Below are 17,291 nucleotides of genomic sequence, written 5' to 3' on the forward strand. Positions count from 1 at the left end.
CCTCCTCATCTTCCTCCATCATCTCCACCACTACCTCCCCTTCTATTTCTCTTCCTCTTCTACCTCTTCATCCTTCTATCCTCTTCTTCTCCTTCCTCCTCCTCCTCTACTTCTACTTCTTCCTCCTCCTCTTCATTTTGAAATGAGGAACAGAAAGTCTTTTGCAAAATCTTTCGCACTCAAAACCAACTTCCAATACATCAGTAGCCTAATACACCTGAACTCTCAATAAATGAAAAGATCAACTCTATAAGGAAAAGAGCACTCGAAAAATATCGTTCTCTTAAACCAGTAAGTGGGTAGTTCTGTGGTAATCATCGAATGTACGGGTAGTTTCAGGTTGCAATACTCATAAAGCAGTATTAATTATTATGATTATTGATGCAAGTCGTCTTATAAAGAACCGGATTATTTTTTGCAATATCCGACTTCTACTTCTAGATTATGACAGGCTTGTCAGACAACTTCTAATTCAATTTCGGTTTTATTGCTCTATATTATTTCTTTCTGTTGGTCTTTTTGTGTTTCTATCTGGTTTCGTTTTTGTTAGTTGATATTCGTCAGTACATTCTTTTCTTATTCCGCCTTCAATTTTTCATCCTAGTTGTTTGTTGTTCTTCTCCTACTTATATTACCATTTTTTTCTTCTTCTTCTCCTTCTTCTTCTTCTTCCCCTTTTTTCTTCTTCTCTCCTTCTACCCCTTCTCCTCCACCCACTTCTTCTTCTTCTTCTTCTTCTTCTTCTTCTTCTTCTTCTCTTCTTCTTCTTCTTCTTCTTCTTCTTCATCATCTCCTCCTTGTTGTTCTCCTCCTCCTCCTTCTCCTCATTCTTCTTCTTCTCCCTTTTTACAGCTTCTTCTTTTCTCGTAACTCCCCTTCTTCTTCTTTTTCATATCCTTCATTTCCTCCTTGTTCTCCTCCATCTCCTCCTCATTCTTCTTCTTCTCCTTCTTCTTCTTCATCTCCTCCTTGTTGTTCTCCTCCTCCTCCTCCTCTTCCTCATCCTCCTCCTCCTCTTCCTCATCCTCCTCCTCCTCATTCTTCTTCTTCTCCCTTTTTACAGCTTCTTCTTCTTCTTCTTCTTCTTCTTCTTCTCGTAACTCCTCTTCTTCTTCTTCTTCTTCTTCTTCTTATTCTTCATATTCTCCATCTCCTCCTTGTTCTCCTCCATCTCCTCCTCCTCATTCTTCTTCTTCTTTTTCTCCTTTTTTACAGCTTCTTCTTCTTCTCCTAACTCCTCCACTTCTTCTTCTTCCCTCCTTTTGCTATTTCCTTGATCATCCTCCACATCTTCCACTTCTCCTCTCCTAATCCTCCATAACCTGTCTAAAATCTCCTTTTCACTTTTCTCTTCTAAGCTTGCTCATAAATTAATCTCCTCGAAGAATCACAGAGACAATCTCTCTCAAGCAAGAATCATAGAAACAAACAATTCCTCATAAAAAAGTTTGTGAAATAAATCCAAGTATCTAGTACAATAAGTTTTTGACCTTAAAAATTGAGGAGAAATCCCACAAACAGCTAATAATTAGTCCGAAATTCCCATACATGATTTGAAAGGTAAGCCTATTGTTCGTAATAAGCATCCAGAAGGTACTGTAGAATTAAATAAGCGTTATTGAGCAATAATCACAAGTAATAATAGTTACTGAAACTATAATCGCGCTAATCTCTCAATTACTCAACTTAATTCGATTATTGTCGAAAACAATGCAGCATTATTATTATTCCACAACTACTAATCATAGTTGGAAAATTATACTGTATAACAATAGACGATAATATTGTATACAACATACATACTGTGTCACCAGCGTGAGAGTTGAATTAACGTATTTGATAACATTTTAGAATTGAATGTTTTTATTGAGAGTTGAATTAACATTTTTTATAACAGTTTAGAGTTGAATGTTTTCATTGAGAGTTGAATTAACGTTTTTTATAACATTTTAGAGTTGAATGTTTTTATTGAGAGTTGAATTAACGTTCTTGATAACATTCACTTTTGCAATAAATCGAAAACAGTTGGTCCTTTCTGAGTTTGCTCAGGAGGAAGATAAAGATGAAAAGAAATTGAGATGAAAATTCCAGTACTTTTCAATGAGGATTTCTTCGTGATATTAGGGTGTTTCATCATTTAATTTTACCAAGATTATTGAAAAACGAGATGCAATCTGAGAGTGTTTCCAGTAAGAATTGATTCGTGATATTACAGTATTTTACGATAGTATAGTACATATATTTACGAAATATTCACAACTATAATAATAATATTATCGAGTGACCTGGCTGGCTCAGGTCTGGTGTCAGAGTTTTCAGGTCGCAACTGATCAATTTCAGGGCCTCTGACATGACCTAACGACTGCTTTTTAGGCAGCCGGGACCGACGGCTTAACGTGTCCATCCGAAACACGGGAGAAATTCACAACTGAATTCTACCAAGATTGTTTAAATAATGTGATGAAATCTGTCAATATATACTTAGCAAACTTTCTTCCTGATATTAAGGTGTTTTGTGTTTTCCCATTAAATTTTAGCAAGATTTCAAGGGGATTTGAAAAATTCGTCTTATCAAGAAATCAAGTGTCTGTCGTATCAAGGTTAGATTCAACTGTAAAAGACTAGCTTCAATTACTGTGTTTATTTATTTTCTGTGGGTACAACTACAAACCATATAAATATGATCGGGAGAGAACAAAAGGCATTGCCCAAAACTATTCTGTTCCCAAATTTTGATAATGAATAACATGCCCGGAACCGTATTAGTCTAGGGGACTATAATTATGCACCATCTACGTTTGACCTAAGAATAAGGAATCTATATAATTATTCTCCGGTTTAACACTAAACTACGATTACATGTAGGTAAGGTTGCATTTATTATAATGTGTTTCATTCCGGGTTTAAACGAACAGCTGATCTATCTCCGTTCAAACCAAGATGGTGGATATGGACCTATAGGAGGAGTTTTTCAGAGTTTATAGGAGTTTTCAGAGAGGAAATCTATATCGCTATTCTCCTGTTCAAAGCTACACTGAGTAAATGATTGCAGGTATGTTTAAATTATTTATTATAATGTGTTTCATTCCGGGTTTAAACGAACAGCTGATCTATCTCCGTTTAAACCGAGATGGTGCATATGAGCCAAGGAGTTTTCCGAGTGGAAAACTGAGAGAGATCCATGAAAGGCATTCAGGACTCTCAAGAAAGGAAAAATCAAGAATTGGGACGGTTTTCCCGAAAATGCCAGTCTCTCAATGTGGCCTATTATGTAAAGACCAAAGACAGACAGTTCTATCAGTCTACAAGCTCAGTAAATCGATTATTATCACCAATCCATCAACTGTAGGGTATCACTCACTCTCTCTCTCTCTCTCTTTCTCTCTCGCTCTCTCACTCACTCACTCTTGCCGTGTAAACACGTACCACAAATCACAGAACACTATACTAAGATTAAATGTTCAAACTGTCAGCATTTCAACATGACTACTCCCCATCTAACCAATGCTGACAGTTTAGAGTGAATCTCAGTGGAGAAATACACATACAAAATCCACGTTTTAACAGAAACTGACTGCTAAAAATGGTTCACCGGCAGCGTTTTATAATGAAAGATGCGTTATATAAGTTTTGAGTCAGTGATTCAATCAGTGTAACGGACAAGGTAACAAAGGTCAAACTGTTGAGTTACTTTCAGATATTGAAAATTGTATATTTTTTTGACGTCTTCTAGTTTTCTATGTATTAGTTGATTCGATTTATTTTAAATATAACGATCTGAATTCCTGTGAACCACATGTTTATTTAAAGAAGAAACTGGAGATTGATAATAGTGTGACAATAAATTGGAGATAGTTTAAGTTACTTTCAGATGATGAAATTTGTATATTTTCTTGACGTCTTCTAGTTTTCTGTGTAGTAGTTGATTAGATATATTTTGAATATAAAGATTTGAATTCCTGTGAACCACATATTTATTTACAGAAGGAACTGGAGATCGATAATAGTGTGACAATAAATTGAGGATAGTTTCACGAGTAAATGACAATACTTGTGACAAGTTAATGTAGTTTTATCCAATATTCTAGTTAACTAAACATGTCATTTGAACAGTAATTGTACAGTAGAATATTTAAATCAACGTCTGCATCAAACCCCATGGATATAAAATGATAATAGGCTCTTTGTCTGATAAATAGCGTCGTTCTATTAGATTCCATCTACGTTTCTAGATAAATCTAGAAAATGGAACCGGAATTGATAAACTCAAATTTAATCATGAAATGCAGTGAAAAAAACAACCGTAGGATATTTCAATTAATACATGCCTTTAATGCAACAAGCTCCATTGAAAAGAAATGATGATAGGACTAGAGAATGGAATGAATATGCACGAAGTATTTCGAACAGTACAAAAAAAATTGTATCTAATAATATAAGTGTACCAATATCTAACAAAACCTTAGGTTCTCATTTCATCATCCCCCCTATTACTTATGCACAAGCCTGGGGCTTCTAAGGCATCATCCTCAGCCAAAAAACTATCTAATAACACTATAACCTTGAAAATGCAAGACCAGAAGGTTTGCAAACAACTTTCAAACCGAATCAGGTATATAGAATGTAAGATGGGACCGAATATCACCATAAAGTAAAGATAACACAAGTATTAGTTTTCTCTAAAATCACCCAGTTTCATTAGCAGTGGAGAACGATTAGTCTACACTAGACTAATAATTATAGAACTAAAATTGAAACTAACAATTAAAAAATTACCGAGTCATAAAGCGGTAATAACTAGCACACCGGTAAACCCTTCAGGCATCACACAGCAAATGACTATTACTGTATTTCAAAACACACAAAATAAAGCAACCGGACGACAATGAAAAAACAATTCAACGAAAACACATAAGTGAAAGTAAAATAAGTAAAAACTACACCGGAAAATCTAGAAGGCCAATGCAAGATGTTTCGTTTTGTCTGCCCATCATTACAGACAACTGACCACATACAGTAATACTGTGGTTCACAGTACTAAAGTTTTGTGTACTATACATATAGGCCTAGTCATATACTGCGTGAATATTGTAGACACAAAGTAGGGTTAATAGTCTATCTATAGTTTCGTCTAGTATACAGGCTACTCCGTGAATATAGCATATACTAAGCACTGTAGGTTTTTCTAGGTATGTCTATGCTCCGTTTGCTTCTTTTATACTCCATACTTTATTGACCGAGCGAAGTGAGGTCTAAGATTCAAGTCGACGGTTTGGCATTTCTCTTAGTGTTAAAATGTTTAAATGTTCAAATGTTCAAATGTTTAAATGTTTGAATGTTTAAATGTTTGAATGTTTGAATGTTTAAATGTTTGAATGTTTAAATGTTTGAATGTTTAAATGTTTGAATGTTTAAATGTTTAAATGTTTAATGTTAAATGTTTAAATGTTTAAATGTTTAAATGTTTAAATGTTTAAATGTTTAAATGTTTAAATGTTTAAATGTTTAAATGTTTAAATGTTTAAATGTTTAAATGTTTAAATGTTTAAATGTTAAATGTTTAAATGTTTAAATGTTTAAATGTTTAAATGTTTAAATGTTTAAATGTTTAAATGTTTAAATGTTTAAATGTTTAAATGTTTAAATGTTTAAATGTTTAATGTTTAAATGTTTAAATGTTTAAATGTTTAAATGTTTAAATGTTTAAATGTTTAAATGTTTAAATGTTTAAATGTTTAAATGTTTAAATTTTAAATGTTTAAATGTTTAAATGTTTAAATGTTTAAATGTTTAAATGTTTAAATGTTTAAATGTTTAAATGTTTAAATGTTTAAATGTTTAAATGTTTAAATGTTTAAATGTTTAAATGTTTAAATGTTTAAATGTTTAAATGTTTAAATGTTTGAATGTGTATATGTCGCGCCATTATAGCGAATTGCGGTAATAGATTTTCATGAAATTTGACAGGTATGTTCCTTTTTTAATTGCGCGTCGACGTATATACAAGGTTTTTGGAAATTTTGCATTTCATGGATAATATAAAAGGAAAAAGGAGCCTCCTTCATACGCCAATATTGGAGTAAAAATCAGACTATAGAATTATTCATCATAAATCAGCTGACAAGTGATTACACAGATGTGTGGAGAAGCCACGGTCTATAGTTTTAGTCAGGTACTTGTGGATGGGAATACTGCGTGAGGTCTACTGTTCACAGAACTACTAGTACTTTTATACTCCATTATACAGACTGTAGTCTGTTTCTTTGACCTTAAGTTGATTGTAAATGATAAATAAATAAATATAGTATATACTATGAAATACATATACTAGACAAGAAGGTACTTTTTCTGTAATAACAATGGGAAGTGCGTGTGGACCCACGTGTTTATCTAGTTCTAATGACGAGTGTGATGAAAGGTTAAGTTAGGTTAGGTTCGAAAATTAAAATAGAATTTACTAATAACGGACATGTTGGTCGCGGTGGGTGCATACGCGTGCGTGTGAGTAAGTAAAGTAGCCTAAATTGTTGTTGAAAGCATATTCGGTTCGTTAACCTGAGACCTGAGTGCAGGAAATGTTTGATTACAAAATTTGTTGGTAGTTTTTGTGAGTTTGAAAGAGAAGTATGGTGAGTCTTGACTTACACAGCTGCAAATCGAAGTAACATTGAATGGAATGAGGACGAAAGCTTACCTGCAACAAGAAAAAAATACAAATTGATAAAATAATGAATTGGATAAAGAAATAAAAAGAAATAATGAATGTATACCATTGCAACTTACGACATGATTGAGTTGGAACAAGTAATTGAACTATATTCATATTTGAAGTGGTTTCGGTTTTAGTGTTTTTTTTTTATTTTTAAATATTTGCAAAAAAATATTACATTTATGATTTTTTAGATCACTCTGGTCTCCCATGTTATCAGGTGGGCACGTAAAACGTCGGTCCCGGCTGAAGTATGACAGTCGTAAAACTCATTGACGGCCATTCGCCGAGATGAGACCCTCTTACAAGGGACTCCCCACCAACAAAAATTTATGGGAATTTACTTTTTTAAGATAGTCTACATTTCTATTATATACATTATGAATGTATGTCTCGTTCTTTTTTTTCTATAATAAAGTTAATATGTATTACATGAATCATGAGTGTATGTGTTGGTCTACATATTTGAAGGTTGAGTGGTAATAAGTCCTAACTCCGCCTTATAAAGAATTTTTCATTCATATATTCATTCATTGTTTTCTACCTTTCCTTCAAGTTTTACTTTACTTCTAATAGGGGATTTTTATAGGAGAAGACTGTGAAGACCTACATAAAACAAGAATCATGCAGTAGAGGAGAGGGAAAACAAGAAGGGAACAAAGTAACAGTAGAAAATAAAACTGCTCTAGAATAACTGAATAAAAAGTGTTTGGGTAGATTGAAAGCAGAAAAAATAAACAGAGAGCTCAAAAAGAATGAACAGGAGGCGAGAGAACAGTATTGGAGTCCCAGTAGTAAAAGAAGAGAAACAAAGAGGTGACAGATTATGAGAAGCAGAAAAGAAAATGAGAAAGAACAGGAATACGAAGATGTATTCATGTATATGAATATGAATATGTCAATAGGAGAGGATATAAGATAGTGGAAAAATTACAGAAAAATATAACAAAAACAACAATGTTTGGAATCACGTGATCGATCAATTCGAGGAGAGCCACACACGCGACTATGATGTGTACGATGATGATGATGATGATTTTGATAACAATGATGACGATTATGCTGATGATACCGTATTACCAATATCAGTGCAGTGAGTTAAAGTATTGATGTCGTCAATACAAGACCGATTATGAGGCAACGGTAGTGAAAGTGGAGTATCTATACACTTTATACCGATGGATATATACACTATATACTACACACCTTCACATCGATACCTATACACTAAAGACAAAACATCGTACACTAACACATACACAAGAAATTAAATTCCAAAGGCCAAATAGTAGATTGCAATACATAGCTTGTTGGGAGGTGGAGTATGGTTTTATTTTGAAGAAATGGAAGAGCACTGAGAAGTGATGTCATACAAGGAGTGAAGAAAAGGATGACGAATATAAGATCAGTGTAGAGGGGAGAAATTGAAGGAGATGATGTGGGTGAGGGGGAGGAGGAGAATGAGGAGGGGAAAAGGAGTAGGAAATTCTTCATTTTTAAGGAGGAAGTGGAAGAAAAAAGGAGGAAGAGGTGGTTCAGAAGGATTAGGAAAAGGAGGAAGAGGATGAATAGGAGGAGGAGGAGGAGGAGAAGAGTAGATCTAGTAGAAGGATGGTGTGAAAAAAACATTTATAAATTTTTGGTTAGGAAACAAATTGTCATTATTACGTGCTACAAATTCTGTTATTCTGTGATGTAGATTAGCCAAAATGTATCTTCATTATTAATATGGGTACTTATGAGAACAAGAAAATCTGAGACTTTGGATAAAAGTGAGGAATAAGAGTAAGAAATTAATGAAAAGTTGAAAAAGATGTGGAAGATGAACCAGAAGTTGTGGAACCAACCACAAGTAATACTGAAACAAAATGGAACAACCTTATTTTTTCAACAACAGGGCTATAAATAAAATACTATGACGAGTTGCTACACTCTGACAAATGTGAAATATAGAAATATATCGAACGTAAAAAGCAAAAGAATATATAAAATGCACATGATAAGTGGATGAAGCCATAAGATTGGTAGCTTCCTAGCTAGTCTATCAAGGTGGACGGACAGCTGTCATTGGTCGAGAGAAGACACGCGTAATGAAGGCGGAGCTTTCTAACCGGCCTGTATCGACCAATCGCAGCCTTTCACCTTAAGAGGCTAAGCGACAACTACCAATCATATGGCTTCATGAACAAATAATATTTTCCTGCTCCTTGTTCAAGTTCTTAGAAGAGTTTATTTGAAATTGGTGAAATGGAGGAGCAATCGAAACTAGACTATAAGATAGTTTATAGTTTTAAGATTATAGTTTGAATTTTTCAATATTTACAGAAACTGGTTGTGAGAACTTCAAGTTCATCTACTTTAATATTATATATCTATCACAATATTTCTTTCACTATTACCAGAGAAAAATTATAACTACAAGTAATATAAAACATGTAAAATTAACAGTATCTTTACTCTGTGCTAAGACGAAGAAAGTCAATAATGCTAGCTACTGTAAAATCTAAATTAATCTGCTTGAATTCAGTGTAATCGCACAATCAACTCATTGATTCTATTTGTATTTTTTGTGAGAAAAAGACTCAGCAACATTCATTAGGGATTAGACATCATTTAATTATCAGTCTTCTTCATTTGAGAGACCGCAGTTACCCTATCTTCTCAATCCATTACTCTCTCTCACTCTCACTCTGTCTCTCTCTCTTTATCTCATTCACTCACTCTATCTATCACTGTCCCTCCCTATTCTATATTTCTTCTCACTCGCTCTCACTTACACTCCCACTATCTCACAGTCTCCCACCCTATTCAATATTCATTCTCTCTCTGTCTTTCCATTCATGCATTCATCACCATTCACCTGGAATCGACAATCATTTATTATTGTCCTTCATTTCCGTCTCTGTCCCCTCTTCGCCCCTCAATTCTTTCATTCCACCTGTTCTTCCACTTCCTACTCATCCATATTTACATGCTCGTTTGGTAAAATCTTTCCAGGACAAAAACAGAAAAAGGAATGGTATTGACGACATAAATGTGAGGCTAAGTCTTGTAGAGAAAATTGGGAAAAGACGACTTAAACTGACACATGTTATCTCAGAAAAAATATTTTTAGGAGGTATATCTCCTGAAGATATGAAGTTATTATCAGAGACAGAAAATGTTGTGTTTTATAGTAACACTGGACAAAAAGCTAAAAATATTGAAACATACAACATATATGTCATACTGGGCCGTTTAAAGAAAATTGGGAGAAGATCCATTTTAAAACTGTTAGCTGAGAAAAAATTATTCTTAGAAGCTATATCTCCTGAAGAAGTTAATTTTTTATCGAAGACAGAATCTTGTGTTTTAGTGACACTGAACAAAAAGCTAAAAATCTAAAATTGTTCTCGAAAATCATCAATGTGATATTTTAGGGTTACTGAACAAAAAAAATAAAGAAATTAGAGGAAATTAGTCTGGATCTTACACAGACAATCAAGGAACTTGAAAAATAGGAACAGAGATCAACCCATGAAGTGAAGAATCACATAATAGAATTTCAAATAATGATTGGGTAAAATATTAGAATTCCAAAAATTGTTACTGAATTCAAATTACTGAATAAAATTGTTAATTTTGAATTCCAAAAAGTGAGTGCACTGTTCAATGATCTGAAATTACTCAACTTTGCTGATCAATTGAGATGACCAAATCCAGTAACTGAAGTGATTCACAAGATGAAAATTCCAAAGTGATTAATGATTACTATTGTGGAGAAATATGATTCATACATGGACAACACAATTTCGAAGATATTGAAGAGCATCTTTTCGAAATTCAAGTTCAGATATTATATAAATTGATCAGTATATATGATCAGTTATATATAAAAATCAGATATTATATGATATAAATTCAGATATTAGGAGATAATGAATACTTGACTGTGATGAGAATCTGTTAACAGATGAATGTATTTGCAGGAAAAAGAAGTTGTTTATTCTTACCGGTTGCAGTTAATTTGTAAACATATTCAAATGCTGTGTGATATTTTCATAACAAGTTATCTAGGAAGACCAGGAAAGATAGTCAAGTTTTCAGAATAATATTATTAATCCATCCCCAATAAAATCCCCAATGCTTTGTAGGAGTAAGAGGGCGGGAGATTTTTTATTCAATTCCTTGACTTACATGAACAATATGAGATTATTCAGGGGATATTTATAATAAATTATTTCATCATGAGGTGTTTAATGGACTACGGATATAATGTATTCGAAGTATCGTATATTATATTGCTAAGCGTGTAAGTGATTTCTGAATTCATCAACACTCTCACATTACCCTCACAAGTCTATGGCTCATGTGAGCATCATCCTCAGCTCAAATTCCATTGGTTCGAATCAACAACATGGCTTGCTCAATCACATTAATTTTGAAGAATGACCAGTAATAAATACCAATAAAATGATTTAGATTGATAATTATTAAGAATAGTTATGAAATTGAGCATTTTATCAAATGGTTTCACTGGAAAAAACATAATGCAAAAGACATTGTTTTAATTATAATATTAGGCTTGTATCCATTGTTTAATAACATTTTTATGTTGAATTGGATCCGAAATAAGACAACTGTTGCAGAATTATTGATTTCAAAAAGGTAAAATTCGACTCTGAAGGTAAAATTTTGCTGAATTTCAATTGAATTCTATATTGTCTGCCGGGTTTGGGAGTTTATTGCCCCCCCAGAAATATCACTGACGTTTCAAAATTTTCAATAATTTGATTTCTCTGTAACAATGAGTGGACAGAATTTGAGCCGGAAAGGTTCTTGGCCCCTGAAATTAATGTACTGACAGACATTAGCACAGTTTAATCAATGTTAATTCAAACGCGAAAAATATTCAACATGTATTGTGTTGCATTGGCACATGGCTAAGAGATTCACAATTCGTTCGCATATTTAACTAATTATTGGTTAACTAATTTATTCCATTTCGTAAAGCTATTGATCTAGAGTTATGATTAATAATAATGAGTTACCTGGAGTTATCAGTATTTCTTCACAATAATCGAATTAAATAAATGTTCATTTTCGAAAAAACGTCTGATGCACACCTGAGATTATATTGATTGGATTAACAAATTTAATACTAACTTCTTTGATATGAAAGTGAGAAATACTATAAAATTCCTTGCTTACTCGTTTTATTCGTTAAATAGCTAACAATTATGAGTGATACTATACTCGGAATAGATTATTTATGTTAATTAAAATGAGTCATCCTATGCCTATCACTCTATAAAGTTTGTGTACAGTACTCTATACAGTATAATGTAGTTTGCAGACATTCCTACAATTAATTTAAATTAGCCTACACTGAATAATATCTCAGTAATAATTGTAATATAACTACTGAATAAACTAATCCAATCATCATAGGGTAAAACCATAGAGAAACGATAGCATAAGTAGATATCCCATGGTATAGGGCGTTTATGTCGCAACTTTTACTGTTATCCCAAGCCGATAGTTCACATAGTTCTTTCCTATGCAGCTGTGTGACGCTGGTAGTCTCTCAAATTGTGCCGTTCATACACTATCACCCCAACAAAACAGTAAAAATTGACAATAATCGACAGTAATCGGCTCGAGATAACAGTAAAAGTTGCGACATAAATTCCCTATACCATGGGATATCTACTTACGCTATTGTTTCTCTATGGTAAAACTATAGAGAAAAGATAGCATAAGAAGATATCCCATGGTATAGGTCGTTTATGTTCCAAATTTCAAGTAAATTTTTTGTTAACTGAAACCGATTACTGTCGACCATGTCTATTATTACTGTTTTGGCCGGGTGAGTGTGTAAGAACGGCAAATTAGGAGAGACTACAAGCGTCACAAAGCTTCACGAAAAATAACTACCAGGACTATCGGCTTCAGTTAACATTGAATCACCTAATATCTGAGTGTCCACAACACTCCTATCATGGAGGGCTGACAGAAGTTCATGATGCTGGAGAAGAGGCATGTTAGTAGCTCTAGAACTTACTTTATTCTATTAGTATTTAACCTATTAAGTGTAAAATTATTTCTTATACTAGCTTTACTCTATGGAAAAATTTCCAGCTACGTATAGAATTAAAAAAAGTGGATTCTTCTCGTATAATTAGATTTGTCAATGAAGTTAACTTGTCAATATTGTTTAGTAATCTGAAGGATCTATGGAATCTCCATCTCCATTAGTAGGTCTGAGTAGGTGAACTTTCAAACTTTTTGTTCTGAAATGAAGAGTAACGAGAAACGCGTGTAGTATTTTGTAATGAGTGTTAATCTTATCTCATAGTTGTGACATAACTGTACACAGTGTAGCCTACTACAAAGCAAGAGGTGAGGTGAGTCGACCAAGTCTGAACTTTCAATTTCTTAGTCACTTTTGATTATCACTGTAATTTTGCATAGTAGAGCTATGAATACTGCTGGACTAATAATAATAATAATAATATTCGCCTTTATTGGTCAAATATACAACAATTTGTTACAATAATATTTCTATATAAGTATTACATTACTGGCATTCGCCCCATGGATAAGATCCGTCCGGGGGGTAGTGCTGGACTATATTCATTTCCAGAACCTCCACAACCTCCCTACTTCCAGAACCTCCCTCCCACAGACGTTCGATCACGTTTTAGAATAAAATAAGCTATTTTCAATAATAAAAAATAACGGAATTACAAAACAACACGAGTTAAACTAGATGGGTCAACTAATTTCCCCGATAGAATAATAATTCATTCTTAGAGCACGCTTTTCAAATTTACAAAATTAACGTTTTGTCAACTTACAACACGACATTAAATTTATAGACCCACTAATTTTTATAGAGGAGAACATTATTTAAACAAGTACAATATAATACAAAAACAATAAAATCTAGAATTCGAAAATTCGTTAAGAATTAAAGGTTTACAACAAAACAATTATAGGAATGGTTGCATAGTGCATTCATCAAAACAATTAAGAAAAGTATAGGAAAGGCTGAACTAGATTTGGAAATGCTTTGTTATCGAGAAGAGATAGCTGAAGATCACATATTTTTTAAAATAAACTTGATAATTCTTGGTAATCTTTTGTGGGTTGATAATTTGTGTAAATGAGTAGACTATGTAAATGTATAATACTGATTGGTAATTCTTTAGGTGATTTGATAATTGGAGTATGTGAATGGTTGGGTATCATTTATTAAAGTATAATACTGGTTAGTAACTAACCATCTAATAACTGATATTAGATAGAATGGGACCACAGGACTTCAAGACTTTCAGAACTTTTTCAAAACAACTTGCTAAGAAATTAATTTATCGAAGATAGCCAGTTACAATTTTGTAACTACATTGGTTAGCAAGGAATGTGTCATAATAATTTACTGAGCGAATTTAACTACTTATTAAAAATTCAATAACCAGTTGGAAATGTGTCATTAGTAATCAAGAAATTTGTCATGATTTCCAGAAACAACTTATGAAGGAAGGTTAGAAAACCTTCTTTCTTATTGAGATGAATATGGCGAACTCATGAAGATGGAGATAGTTGAAGATAGATTTGATGAAGATAAATGACATAAGGATCATGATGATGAGAAATAGGTGAACCTACAGTTTCAGGTGGGCTCCGAACTACCAGTTCAATGGGGTAATATTGATGATTCAATGATCCGAGAATAACACTAAGAATAACACTGAGAATAACTAAGATATCTATTACAGAGTTCACACAGGTAAGCTTATTTGGCGGAAAATGTTTAAACCGTAAATGCCCGTTTAACTCATTCAAAACTCGAAGATATTCTCATGCAAATCGAATTTCAAAGGCCAAAGTCCACAAAAGCTTCAACATAACGCCAGAGCTCGATAAAAAATCTAACACAAATGTATTTTTACTAAAATATTTCTGTTTACTGAGGTCAAATTTTTCTTCAGCAAACAAATTTATCAGTATATTGTCACTTGTTATTGGGAATCGTCATTTTTACATTTGAAGGGATAATTTTCACTTGAAACTAGAAGACATTCTCACTAATCGATCTATTTATTGTTTACTTGAAATATGTAAATATAAACAAATAAAGATAGAATAGAATGGATTTCAGTCACACATGTAGAACATTTTCTGAATGAGATTCAGAAAAAATCGAAAACAAAAGAATCTCTGGAGAAATAGCAAACAAAGCCTAAATTCAAGGGCCTCAATAGAAATTAATAGGAAAACAGAATTTCTTGCAGACATTTTCAAATTTGTGTGAAATATCTGCATTGGGCATTCTGCATTCATCATTTAATGCGATTTTATTCAACGAAAAATAATAAAATAAAGAAATCAATTCATGTAACTAATTTGAGGTTCGAATAACCTGTGAACTCTTAATTCATTCAAGTCTGAAAAATCAGTAGGCCTACTGTAGTACAGAATAATTGAAGTGAACGGTCAACGTTTAATCAACTTAATTAATATACAACGTTTAATTCGTTTAATAAACTTTATTAATATACAACACAAGTTCTATTTTGATTATTAATCAACTGTAATAAACTGTGTTGAATTTGTTAATGACATTTAGTATTGAGTTGAATATTGACTCATAATTTATGTGAGATAGATATGAGCTTATAATGGAGCATAGTAAAATAAAGAAGTATAATAAATGGGAGAAAACAAGAAATGAAAGCACTATACATAGATTATGACATTTTTTTCAAATGATTAGAATGTAAAATTTGAGAAACTCCCTACCTTTGGAGCAAGAACTTCCAGTACCTCCCACCTATACACGTTCGACCACGTTTGTTAATAAACTAAGCAATTTTCAATATAAAAATAACGGAATTACAAAAAAAACACGATTTAAACTAAATAGATTAACTAATTTCCCCGTTAAAATAATAATTGGTTCCTAGAGCACGCTTTTCAAATTTACAAAATTAACGTTTTGTCAACTACAACACGACATTGAATTTACAGTCCCACTAATTTTTAAAAAGTGAAAATCATTCGAACGAGAATAATCAAATCTAAAATTTGAAAATTGGATAAAAATTGAAGGTTTACAACAAAACAATTGAATTACAAAATATTGCACGGAAATATTTCATACACAAGACTTTCTTAGCTAATCCACAGTTTATAAATTTTTTAAAAATGTTGAAGTTCAATTGATCATAAACACAGTTTTTGTAAAAAATTTCCCACCTTAAATTATTCGGGGTTTTTCACGATTTTGATAAATCCGATTTAGTTTTTCTCGATTTCACATACACAATACACGCTATGTGAAACTCCTATCACGAACACGAGTAGCTAACACTGTTGATAAACATTTTACAAACAAATTTGTTCTAAAAAAATTGCGAAAATTTACCTAGAACCACACCGATAAGCGCGCAAAGAGCAACTGACGCGTTCGCCAAGCGCAAATTTACAACACGGAATGAACGACCGTCACACTTCGGCTATCATCGGCTGAGTTCGGCTCGCGTCGTGCATTGCATTCATAGACTACATCACGGTTGTAGTTGGAGTTGTTTTCAATATGACGTCACACAGAAATCCCCGTGGCTTGAATAAGGGAAGACCTGTGTCCCTTTAATCGATGGGGATTGATTGACTGGTTTGATAACGCCCAAAAAAAGGGCGTAGTGGGTTTTTCAGTGAGTGTGAGGGAGAGAGAATCATTGAGAATTGAAGAGAAGGAAGTGAAAGGAGGGAGAAAAAGAACACAGAGAGAGAGAGAGAGAGAGAGAGAGAGAGAGAGAGAGAGGCAGAGAGAGTCCATATATGAGAAAGAATGAGTGGAAGATGTTTCGAGAACGGAAGGAGAAAAAGAACAGAGAGAGAGAGAGCGAGAGAGATAGACAGGCAGAGAGAGTCCACATATGAGAAAGAATGAGTGGAAGATATTTCGAGAGAAGAAGATGATGATGGTAAAAAGAAAGGGAGGGGTGTGTGAAAGAATGAGAGAAGAGAAGGAGAAGGAAAAGAGAGGAGAAGTAGGAGTAGGTGATGTTGATGAGTAGGAAGAGGAAGAGGTTAAATGAAGAGAGAAAGAGAGAGGTTAGATATGAATAGGTATGGAAGAGAACGAATAGGAGGTTAGAATATGTTGGCAGAGGAGAAGAAGATGATGAGGGAGAGAGAAGAAGAAGAGAATGAACAGGAGAGGAAAAGAAACAGATACTGAGAGTGAAGGAAAGAGAAAAAGAATGGTAGAGTCAGATTGTTTCGATTGATATCGATTACTTGTTTATAAGTAACACATAGCCAAGTCTGATAAGACCTAACTTATAGCATAGATTAACACTGAAACTTATGATCAAAGAACTTAAATATCAAAACAAAAGATGTCAATTATTAACGAAGACACTCATGGGGAGAATAATATGAATAAGATGGATTGAATTGGCAATGATACCAGAATATTTGGTATGAAGGAATCACAATCAATTATTACTCTTGAACGTTTTTTAGTAGAATATGAATAAAAATCTACATAAAATATGGGACTCAATTTTTTCAATTCTGTTTGAACTTAATA

At 33.1% G+C, this 17,291-nt stretch overlaps 1 protein-coding gene across 16 annotated transcripts in view; it reads right to left on the reverse strand.

The window, feature by feature from the left end:
- LOC111045617 (elongation of very long chain fatty acids protein AAEL008004) overlaps positions 1-17,291 on the reverse strand; it is a 158,395-nt gene that overhangs the window by 57,662 nt on the left and 83,442 nt on the right. For 2 of the 16 annotated variants that reach the window (XM_039440163.1, XM_039440160.1), the window contains exon 1: positions 15,950-16,156. The exons of 9 other annotated variants lie outside the window; for them this stretch is intronic. The gene's annotated coding sequence lies outside the window, so the exon portion shown is untranslated. Of the gene's footprint in view, positions 1-6,645; positions 6,690-15,493; positions 16,157-17,291 lie in introns of those variants that run through there. 5 more of the 16 variants (XM_022331065.2, XM_039440155.1, XM_039440153.1 and 2 more) reach the window with 5 other exon arrangements.

Source organism: Nilaparvata lugens, chromosome 13 (genome assembly GCF_014356525.2).
Source record: "Nilaparvata lugens isolate BPH chromosome 13, ASM1435652v1, whole genome shotgun sequence".
In the NCBI taxonomy this organism is placed as follows: Eukaryota; Metazoa; Arthropoda; class Insecta; order Hemiptera; family Delphacidae; genus Nilaparvata; species Nilaparvata lugens.